The sequence below is a fragment of the Triticum aestivum genome, chromosome 5D (assembly GCF_018294505.1).
Source record: "Triticum aestivum cultivar Chinese Spring chromosome 5D, IWGSC CS RefSeq v2.1, whole genome shotgun sequence".
In the NCBI taxonomy this organism is placed as follows: Eukaryota; Viridiplantae; Streptophyta; class Magnoliopsida; order Poales; family Poaceae; genus Triticum; species Triticum aestivum.
Window position 1 is genome coordinate 303,329,991 of NC_057808.1, and position 12,759 is coordinate 303,342,749.

The window sequence follows — 12,759 nt, forward strand, 5'->3', positions numbered from 1 at the left end:
GGGGGGCGGCGACGGGATCCGGCGGCGGCAGCACGCGGTGGCGAATCCGGCAGCGGCGGCGGCGCGAATTTCGAGGCGGCGAGGCGGCTAGGGTTTCGGGCGGGGCTGGCGGCTCGCTTGGGCCTTCGGCCTTTAAAGGCCGGTCGGGCTGCGGTGTCCGGGTCGGACACGGCCCGTTAGGTCGGTAACTTAAAAAAAAATCCGCGCACATAGAAACAAATAAAAGAAATACTAAACGGACTCCAAAAATCCTGAAATAAATTTTCCCCGTCCTCTAAAAATATAGCGGGCGAAGTGAACATTTATTTCGGCCTCTAATGCAATTTTGAAAAACGCATATTTTTCCTAATTCAAATAAAATAGTGCTAAAACTCCGAATAAAATTCTTATTTGATTTTAATATTTAATCTCCAATATTTCTTTATTTTGGGAAAGTTATTTTATCCCCTCTCTTTTATTTTCATAAAAGAAATATTTGAAGAGAAAATAATTAAAATCAAACGATCCTCTTTTCAAAATTTGAGAAAACTCAAATATGAAATTAACGAAATCCCCAACTCTCTCTGTGGGTCCTTGAGTTGCGTAGAATTTCTAGGATCAAGCCAAAATGCAATAAAATATGATATGCAATGATGATCTAATGTATAACATTCCAAATTGAAAATTTGGGATGTTACATCGGGTGTGGTATGATACATTGAAGGAATTCCTCATGAAGAAAGGCTTCAAACCCGGTTCACTTGACCCAACTCTTTGGCTGTACTAACCAACATTACAGTGACGAATTTGCCTATATGATGAGTGAGGAATATCAAATGTCTATGATGGGAGAGTTGAAATTCTTCTTAGGTCTTCAAATTCGTCAACAACACAGTGGCATATTCATATCTCAGGAGAAATACCTCAAGGATGTGTTGAGCAAATTCGGCATGCAAGATTGCAAAGGCGTCAAAATCCCTATGCCCACAAGTGGCCATCTATGCACCGATGAAGATGGTAAAGACTTCGATCAAAAGGTATACCGCTCCATGATTGGCTCTTTATTGTACCTATGTGCATCTAGGCCGGATATTATGTTTAGTGTTTGCATGTGTGCTCGATTTCAAGCTACACCGAAGGAATCACACCATAAGGCTGTGAAGCCTATTCTTCGATATCTTGCTCGCACTCCAACACTTAGATTATGGTATCCCAAGGGCTCTTCCTTTGATCTCATTGGATATTCTGACTCTGACTATGCTGGTGATCGGGTGGACCGCAAGTCAACATCAGGACATGCCATTTCCTTGGACGATCCTTGGTATGTTGGTCCTCGAAGAAGCAAAACTGCGTATCACTCTCTATTGTTGAAGTTGAGTACATTGCTGCTGGGTCTTGCTGTGCTCAATTTGTATGGATGAAGCAAACCCTCAAGGACTATGGCATCAATGTGAAGAATGTGCCACTCTACTGCGACAATGAGAGTTCTATCAAGATTGCTCACAACCCAGTTCAGCACTCGAAGACAAAGCACATCCAGATTCGTCATCATTTTCTTCATGACCATGTGTTGAAGGGCGACATCTCCATCGACCACGCAAATACTGAAGACCAGCTGGCTGATATCTTCACAAAGCCCTTGGATGAGAAGAGATTTAGCAAGTTGTGGTGTGAGCTAAATATCTTAGAATCTTCGAATGTTCTTTGAAAAGGACACACATCCTAACAGTTATGCAAACTTGATAACTTAGATGTGCAACACACAAAGTAACGTTTTTCTTTAATCAATGAAGACTAACCCTCTAAGTGTGAAGCAATTAATGAAGAATTTGATTCTCAGAACCCTACGATAATTGTACGCGGTGTCTGAAATCATCATTCTTATACGGTGGGTCACGCCACCAACAAAAGTTGAAAATCTTCAATTTGAGTTTTTCTTCATTTTTGAAAATTCCTCTGTTGTTCAATTTCTTCAACTTTGCTTTGTCTTCACTCTTTCCGTCGTTGTTCTTCATTTACTATATATATACTTGAGTTTTATTTCCTCAACAGCATCCACTTATTGCTAATTCTACAAGTTGCCTTTTCTGCTAAGTGAATGTGATCGGACCCTTTCCCCCTCTATGCTAAACTCAACCCAGTCTGTTCACAAAATCTTCATGTGCGTTCTATTTGAAACCCGTTCAAAATCTTCACTGTGTCCTTGTCAACTGAAGAATTTGCGAATGAAACATTAAAATTTTCCTATCGAAATCTTCGGCTTTTGCCGCTCAAACCATTCCACACCCCACGGTAAGATTTATCTATTCACCCACGATCTCACACGATCTCCACCACTCTGTACATGGGTGACACATGTCGCTAGGATGAGAAGGGTCAGGGGCACGTTCGTCCATTTTCCTCGGGCGAGCGGTTTTTCACCTCGGCTATAAATACCCCTCACCCTCCTCAGACTGCATTTACCCTGCTCGAAATCACTCCCCTCGCTCGAGCTGTCAACCCTAGCGTCGCCGCTACTTTCATTGTCGCCGGTGAGGAAGGGCTTCACTGCCTCGACCTCGTCGCCGTCTTACTCACGCCGGCCGTGGATATCTTCACACCGCCACCGCCGTAGTTGTCTTCCTCTGCCAAGTAAGGGCGTGGAAGATCTGGACTGATGAACTTCCAATCTAACACTCCCAGTTTGTCGTGTTCTTCGTCAAGGGTAATTAAAAGTTACTTTTACTACCTTTGTTGATTCTGATGATTTTGATAAAATCTTCAAAAAGTGTTTATTCTTCAACTTCCACACTTTAAACACCTCACACAATCATCTGTTCTTGATCTGTTTCTCTAAGCGACATTTTCTTCTTCAAGATTCCTCAATTGTGTGAATTTCACAATCCATACAACTCTAGAACCTAAGTCAAAGAACGCTTAGTGAAATTCCTCAAGACATATCTGGTCAAATTCCTCAAACGTGTTCCTTTTTGCAAAAACTTCTGAGAACGCATATGACCTCTCCAAATTCTTCGCACCTATACTCTGTTCACAGGTACACATGTCCGCTACTGAATCACTAGGTTCTCATCAACTTAACTCATTTGCAGCGTTCCTCAAAGAAAAACTACATACATCTTCAGAGAACTCAACTGTTCAAAATCCTCAGCTGAAGAAAATGGCAGATGGCAAGAGACCTCAGAAGGGAGGGAAGAAACCGGAAGTGAACACAGCCTTTGAAATCCCTAATGACATCTATGCAGGGTATTGCACTCCGGATGAGGCAACTCATGAAAAAGAACCGAAGAATGAGCGCAAGGTGCGCATTCAGAGGATTGAACAAAGATGGCACGGGAATGGAGGGAATACAGATATGTTACTCCAAAGTACATGAAGAAACTTGCTCTTCACCCTCCTTGCCCAAGACCTCCCTTGGCGCCTGGCAAAATTGCTGATCCCACTAGCATCAAGCGTGGTGAGGACTATGCTGATGAATGGGCCAAGCGGCAAGCCAAGTTGGCCAAACAGGCCAAGGAAGCAGTGAGGAATTAGCATAAATCATCGGAAACAGACAGCAAAGGGCCGCTAGAGCCAAGGGCAGTGCTATGCCCCTCATGCTGAATCCGAAGAAGATCTCTTGCACAAGGACCCAAACACTCCCTTGCCAGAATTAAACCTCACACCTGCCCAAAGTCATATGTTGACGGCTTTCATTTCTGAAGAAAAATGGAAATTTGAGAAAACCAGGTCTGTGAACAAAGCTAAGTACAAGAAACAGCGCTTTCTGAAGGAAAATGTTCTGAATCTATCACCTGAAGCACTTGTTGCTACGCAATCAAAAATCAAGAAACTCAGTTATGAATTTGACGCCTACAAGGCAGAATGGTTGGGAGCCAACGCCAGATTTGTCAGAATGGCGAAGGGATTTACTTCCAATGTTGCTGGTCAAACGCACATTAAAATTCCTCAGGCTGAAGCATCTGCACAGCCTACTGAAGAACATGACAGCACCGCTGATGAAAATCAGGGTGCTGATGAAACTGAAAGTAGCAGGGCTGATGAAGCTATTCTAGCCACTGAAGAAACTGCCAGGGCAACCACTAGTGTTGCGCTTGAAGAACAAGACAGGCCAGCTGAAGCATCTGACGTTGTGCCTGAAGAAACTGAACAAGTCAGGACGACTGCATCAGTTGTGCTTGAAGAAACTGCACCAATTTCCTCTGCTCCTCCTGCACCCACGCCAACGCCAAGTCCTATCCTTCCTTATGCATTAGAAGTGAAGAGAACCAAGGTTGTAGAGAGAGCAGCAGTGAAGAAAAGGAAAGCATCTGCTTCCTCAGAGTCTTCACCTCCCAAGAAGGCAAAGACTTTGACTAGCTCTTATGCAAATCCAATAGATATTGTTCCTCTTTCAAGCATGCCATCAAAGGAAATCATTCCTTTTGGTGAAGATTATGTGATTCCAAGCGAATCAAATGAAGAAGATCCTTCTGCTGCTTCGACAGAGCAGTTGGATGAGGAAATTGAAGTGGACAATGTCACTTCAACTCCATTGGTATCATCGCCCATGCCTCAGTTCACGGCTGAAGAGGCAGGCGTTGAGGAAACTGATGACTAAGAAGAAGACGTGGACATTGGGTGCACCACTCCAGTGTTGAATGATGACTATTGGGAAAGTCATCACCCTAATTCCCCCATGTTCACCCCACTACAACAGATTCCTCAGTCCCCAGTCTAGACTGAAGAAATTCATATGGGCTCTAATGAACCTCAAGCGTCTCTTCTTACCATCCCTGAAGAAATTCCAGCCACTAGTGCTGATGTTAATGCTGCTGAAGAAAAGGAGACGCATGCTGCTACTGAAGTGGAAACTAAAATTCCTCAGCATGTGGCCCCTGAGACTGTGATTCAAGAGGCAGTGAAGACATTGACTGATACACCTCAGCCCAAGCCGAAGAATCCCTTCTCAAAGACACAAAAGTTCAAGGCTGATGACTTCTTTCATGAGCATGTATTCTTCACTAATTACCACCCGTATGACTCTGCTCATCTTCGAAGGAAGTGTTTCTGGACAGCAAGTCAGATGAACTTTTACTCTTCACTGCTATTCGATAAAGACAAGATCTTTGACCATGAGCATATTCCTCATGTGGATATGGAATCGCTGCCTTGCTTTACCCCAGTCCTCAGTGTTCTTCATGATGCTAGGCTACTCAACTTCTGCACTGATATATGTGATTGGAATAAAGAGCTAATTCTTTAGTTCTACGTGACGCTGCACATCACCGGCAATTATGAAGATATAAATTCTTGGGTGTTGGACTGGATGACAGAGAACACACACTTCAAAGCACCTACATGCATCGGTTGAGTAGAACCGTCCTGTCAGTCCTCCCCTTGAAGGTGCACATCTTCTCTATCATGAACCTGAGCTCTTTGATCATTTCATGCAAGTGTTGATGAAGCCGCTGAAGCCTGTCCAAGGCCCAAGAACAAAATTCCTCGTGAAGGAATTGCTTTATGTGCCTCGGACCGTATACAGAATTTTGACCAAGACCCTGAGTCCTATCAAAGGCCACTACTCGAATGATGAAGAAGTCGTTGGCATCATGAAGAATCTGCTATTCAATATCATGCATGGTATTCCAATCAACTACCATGATTTCTTCATGAGGACTATGGCAAATGTTGCTCTCTCTCTCTTTGTTTGAATTGAAGCCTTACGCTCCCTGAATCATGAAATTCATTAGATCAAGGTCTTCAATCAACTACAAGGCTGATACACTTAACCATGGCAGCTACTTGCCCCCCATTGAAGTCCTCAAGCGGACTATTTCCTCAGCTGATGAGAAGGGCAAGGTCACTATTATTGATGAAGGCATTCGTCCATTGGATGGACAGTCCGGTAAAGCTTCATTGTACTCCACCAATAATGATTCTGCCACTCATGACTCTGCCGCCAATGCTTCCCAGCAAAATCCTCAAGGCACAACTCCAAGGGTGATGATTGATCGTGAGCTTCTCCTCAGTCTTCATCAGAAGGTCGATCGCAACCACAAATGGGTCAAGCGTCAGTTTTGGTTCAATTCTTCACAACATGACTGATACACACAATTCAATGAAGAAGAACCATTACTACCTCCATGAAGTCTTTGATCGCACCTGGGTTGTTCTGTCTCATCTCTACGATGAAGAAGATCTTAAGCAGATGGGCTTCAAGCAGGACTTCGACTTGTCTAAGCGACCATCGAAGAAATTCAAGAAATTCGAAGTTCCTTCTTTGGTGGCCAGCTCGTTTTCTTCATCGCACGAGACTAACGAAAATGAAGATTTGGACGACACTGCGGCAGGCCCTACTTCAACAACCGACCTCAACAACACTGGCGCTCCTCCATCGACTTCGTGATGATATTCTTCAGGGGCATTAGTCCTCACTTTTCGTCCCTTTTGGTCATTTGATGACAAAGGGGGAGAAATTTGAGTTAGTCTTCAAGCGGGTCTATTTATATGGGCGTTTTTTTCTTAAGTTGCAACTCTCGCTCTTCTGAATTGTTTGTTGGATCGAGTTGTATACTTAAGTCTGATGGTGACCTGATACTTTTGCTCTGTTTTTCTGCATGCTATTTCCACATATATGTTATGCACGCATGCTGAATTACATCAGTCGCCATATTTCATCATGCATTTCAAATTCTTCATTCGATATGTTAAATGTGGGTATGAATTACAAGATATAGGGGGAGATCTCCATGATATTACTCTACAATGTGCATCTGCTATCAAAAGCAAATTCCTCAATATGCACGTCTTCAGGGGGAGTTCTTCTATATCTTGCAATCAAATTCCTCAATTTTGAGCACTTTCAATTAATTTGTTTATCCCCATTGAAAACTTAACCTATTTGTCATCAATCACGAAAAAGGGGGATATTGTAAGTGCATCTAGTGCCCCTTAGTGATTTTGGTGTATTGAAGACTTATAGGTTAAGGGACTAATATGTTTGTGAGTGTACACAGGCTCTGTAAGTCAATGAGGAGTTTGATATTTACTATGAAAATCGACCCGTAAAAATGTATGTCTTCAGCCGAAGACTTTGGTTCTCCTAAAGATTCTAAAAGTGAAGAAACTGGTGTGACCTTGAAGACTTGGATATTCATGCGAGGAGTATGAAGCGTGAAGACTTTTGTTTTCATAGTTTCATTTTCTCTTTCTTGAGTCATAGGAAACGCCTTACTGTTAAAGGGGGTCGAGGTAATACTAAGGAAACTAATTTCCAAGTGATGCTCATCTCAAAATCCTACACCTACCCAATCCTTTCGACTGAAGCCATTCGAAATCTCATATCATCTCAGTCAATTTCTTCAGTGACAGAGACGAAGCTTTTCTGGTCTCTGAGGAATTTGTTCTGACTGAGGAGTTTGGAATTCGCCAATGCGGATTGCCTACACAGTGAGGAACATGATAGCCCTAAGGAATTTCATACCTCAAATCCGACCGTTGCTGTGCTACGCGCCAGCTGTCCAAAATATCCTACCATCTAATGGTCATATCATTGAAGGGAATTTATGTCTTATCATGTCGGGCTGCTCCCTAGGCTATAAATAGCTGCCCCCTGCAACCACTAGCTGGTTGGCTGCTCCGAGAGAAACTGACACTTGTCATTGAGAGCATCCCATGCTCCGAGGACTTTGAGCGAAAATCATCAAGTGAGGAAAACCCAAAACCCAAACCCAAACACCTACAAACCCAAAGTGATTGAGCATCACTGAAGAGATTGTTCCTGTGTGGAACCGATGCTCGTTACCTTTGAGGACTGTGTATCCTCCAGACGGTTAGGCGCCATGGTCTGAGCATCCAAGAGGAATTGTGGATCGCCGAGTGACCAAGTCTGTGAAGGTTTGGAAGTCACCTGTGAAGACTTACCACGAGTGTTGAGTGAGGTCTATGTGACTTTAGCTCAAGGAGAATATGGTGAGGACTGTGTGTCCTCGAGTTTAAATACTCAGCCGCTCCAACCAGACGTACAACTGTCACAGCAGTTGGAACTGGTCTACCAAATCATTGTCTTCACCAAGCCAACTGGTTCTATTACCTCAACCCTTTCATTTCCTCATTCATGTGTTGATGAACCTAATCATTTCTGTTTGAAGACTTTGACTGAAGACTTTCTCTATTTCCTCAATCCAATTTCTTCAGTCACATTGTCTTTAGCCTGCTCATCCTGTGTTTATGCTACTTGTGCTCTGCGTTTGTTTTTCATTTCATCATGATAACTATGCCATTACTCTGTTATGCTTACACTTGAGTACTTATTCTATTGCTAGTTGTTCGTGACTTAGGAATTTCCTTACCCTGAAATTCCTCAGTGACGAATTTGTAAAAATTGCCTATTCACCCCCCTCTCTAGTCGACTTAACGCACTTTCACATTCTAATACTTAGGTTTTAAACAATTTGGTCTTGCACATGTAGGTCCTGCTGTCAGAGGTTTTGACCCACTGTTCGACCCTTTTTGCATATGGGGAAATGAGTTGTCCATGAATATCAGTCAAGTCAAGCAACTCATAATGATTGTTAGGATAAAGAAATTAGCGACAAAAAACAACAAGATCTTTGTCTGCACAATGAAGAAGACATCAGTTCACTACAGGATGGTACTAACTATTATACCTTGTCTTTTTATTCCTTTGCCGGATTTCCAATATAGAGAAGATATTTATATGCACATCCTTGTTTTCAGGCCTTTCCAAAACAGTTCACTGATGATTACCTCTCAAACCACCTATATGGCCAGGAGGCGAGGAAGGTATTCATACAACACCCACGGTTCAATATTGAAGTGTTCCTGAAGAGGACGAAGGATGGACGGTCAATCATCCATAGGCACTGGCCTAAAGTTGCAAAGACCTTCAACATCAATGATGGCTCAATATTCGCCTTCCGCTTCAGCAGTTTTCCCGATGAGATGCATCTGTCTATGTACCGTCTATGACGCTAATTTCTAAAGGTCTAGATGTTGCATGTGAAACTTGGTGCTGGTGCAGTTGTGTACTGGGGTAGCTGAGTGCTGATGCTATATCATGTTGTACTCTGATGTATTTCAATTATGAAATCCTGCTTCCTTAATATGGGAATGAAATATATTATGTGTTTAATATGAATGTTATTTAGATTAATAAATGGATTATTAATAATAGGGCAATTAGCCTGCTAATGGCGAATTAGCCTACTAATTGGTTTTTGCTATTGCAAACGGTTATTGAGAAAATACCGTGGGCGATGACCTAAGGCAATGCACACAGTTTCTAGGAATAAACCGTGTTGGATCGATGAACAATCACACATGACATTCTCTTCCAAACTGTTTGCCTTAGACCACCTTCCGAAAAAGTTTACCGCATAAAAAATGTGTGTGATGCACAGCCTTTGCCACACAGTTTCTTCTACGCACCGTGTGTGATGCATTCAATAACGCAAATGATAAAATTGTTAATATTGTGTGTGATGTCAACGCTATCACAAACGATTTAATGGGGAAAATTGTGTGTGATGTACCTGCGAACGGAAACGTTTTCCTTAGAGCGATTGTGTGGGATGTATATATGAACGGAAACGTTTAGCGGGGACTGACTGTGTGGGATTTACTTACGACCGGAAATGATTTCGCCTGTATAATTGTATTTTCTTGAGCACTACTGTACATATAACTGAATTTTCTCGCTCGCTGGTCGCACACGACCTCATTTTGCCGAGCGTGTGTGCCAGGAGGGCATATCCCCGACGGTTTCTGGGTCGTGTGGGAAGGACCCCCTATCACCCACACTCACTTGGTGACGGTTCCATATGCCGTTGCGGAAAGGGGTTAAAAACCGTTTGTATAGGACCGACGCGTACCAACGCATATCTGCTCAAATCATCTGTGAAGGTCAGAAAAAACGATACCCGTCGCGTGCCTCAACACTCATGGGACCGCATACATTGGTATGTATTATTTCCAACAAGTCATTGGCTCGCTCCATTGTTCCGGAGAACAGAGTTTTAGTCATCTTTCCCATGAGGCATGGTTCGCAAGTATCAAATGATTCATAATCAAGTGATTCCAAAAATCCATCCGTATGGAGTTTCTTCATGCGCTTTACACCAAAATGACCTAAACGGCAGTGCCACAAATATGTTGCACTTATCATTATCAACTTTGCATCTTTTGGCATCAATATTATGAATATGTGTATCACTACGATTGAGATTCAATAAACCATTTACGTTGGGTGTATGACCATAGAAGGTTTTATTCATGTAAACAGAACAACAATTATTCTCTGACATAAATGAATAATTGTATCACAATAAACATGATCCAATCATATTCATGCTCAATGCAAACACCAAATAACATTTATTTAGGTCCAACACTAATCCCGAAGGTAGAGGGAGTGTGCGATGGTGGTCTTATGAACCTTGGAATCACTTCCAACACACATCGTCACGCCATTAACTAGTCTCTGTTCATTTTGCAACTCCTATTTCAAGTTACCAATCTTAGAAACTATACCGGTATCAAATACCCAGGGGTTACTATGAACACGAATAAAGTACACATCAATAACATGTAGATCAAATATACCTTTGTTTACTTTGCCATCCTTCTTATCCGCCAAATATTTGGGGTAGTTCCGCTTCGAGTGACCATTCCCTTTGCAGTGGAAGCACTCAGTTTCAGGCTTAGGTCTAGCTTTGGGATTCTTCACGGGAGTTGCAACTTGCTTGTCATTCTTCTTGAAGTTCCCTTTCTTTTCCTTTGCCCTTTTTCTTGAAACTAGTGGTTTTCTTAACCATCAACACTTGATGCTCTTTCTTGATTTCTACCTTCGCCGATTTCAGCATCGCGAAGAGCTCGGGAATGTTTTCCATTATCCCTTGCACATTATAGTTCATCACGAAGTTCTAGTAGCTTGGTGATATTGACTAGAGAACTCTGTCAATCACTATCTTATCTTGGAAGATTAACTGCCACTTGATTCAAGTGATTGTAGTACCCAGACATTCTGAGCACATGCTCACTGGCTGAGCTATTCTCCTCCATCTTGTAGGCAAAGTGCTTGTCAGAGGTCTCATACCTCCCGACATGGGCATGAGTCTGAAATACCAATTTAAGTTCTTGGAACATCTCATATGCTCCGTGGCGTTCAAAACATTTTTGAAGTCCCGGTTCTAAGCCATAAAGCATGGCGCACTAAACTATTAAGTAGTCATCATATCGAGCTTGCCAAACGTTCATAACATCCGCATCTGCTCCTGCAATAGGTCTGTCACCCAACGGTGCATCAAGGACATAATTTTTCTGTGCAGCAATGAGGATAATCCTCAAATCACGAACCCAGTCTGCATCATTGCTACTATAATCTTTCAACTTAGTTTTCTCTAGGAACATATCAAAAATAGGAGAGCTACAACACGAGCTATTGATCTACAACATAATTTGCAAATACTATCGGGACTAAGTTCATGATAAATTAAAATTCAATTAATCAAATTACTTAAGAACTCCCACTTAAATAGACATCCCTCAAGTCATCTAAGTGATACCTGATCCAAATCAACTAACCCATGTCCGATCATCACGTGAGATGGGGTACTCATCAATGGTGAACATCTCTATGTTGATCATATCTACTATATGATTCACGTTCGACCTTTTGGTCTGCAGTGTTCTGAGGCCATGTCTGTACATGCTAGGCTCGTCAAGTTTAATCCAAGTATTCCGCATGTGCAAAACTTTCTTGCACCCGTTGTATGTGAACGTAGAGTCTATCACACCCGATCATCACGTGGTGTCTCAACACGACGAACTATCGCAACGGTGCATACTTAGGGAGAACACTTATACCTTGAAATTTAGTTAAGGGATCATCTTATAATGCTACCTCCATACTAAGCAAAATAAGATGCATAAAAGATAAACATCACATGCAATCAAAATATGTGACATGATATGGCCATCATCATCTTGTGCTTTTGATCTCCATCTCCAAAGCATCGTCATGATCTCCATCGTCACCGGCTTGACACCTTCATCTCCATCGTTGCGTTGTGGTCGTCTCGCCAACTATTGCTTCTACAACTATCGCTAATGCATTGTGATAAAGTAAAGCAATTACATGGTGTTTGAATTCATCCAATAAAGAGACAACCATAAGGGTCCTGCCGGTTGCCGATAACTTTCACAAAACATGATCATATCGTACAATAACGTATATCACATCATGTCTTGACTATATCACATCACAACATGCCCTGCAAAAACAAGTTAGACATCCTCTACTTTGTTGTTGCAAGTTTTACGTGGCTGCTATGGGCTTCTAGCAAGAACCGTTCTTACCTACACATCAAAACCACAACGATGATTTATCACGTTTTCTGTTTTAACCTTCAACAAGGACTGGCCACAGTCAAATTCGATTCAACTAACGTAGGAGAAATAGACACCTGCCAGCCACCTTTATGCCAAACTAGTTGCATGTCTGTCGGTGGAACCGCTCTCATGAACATGGTCATGTAAGGTTGGTCTGGGCCGCTTCATCGAACTATACCGCCGAATAAAAATAAGACATTGGTGGTAAGCAGTATGACGATCACCGCCCACAACTCTTTGTGTTCTACTAATGCATATCATCTACGCATAGACCTGGCTCGGATGCCACTGTTGGGAAACATAGCATGCAATTTCAAAAATTTCCCACGCTCATGCAAGATCTATCTAGGATATGCATAGCAACGAGGGGGAAGAGTGTGTCCACGTACC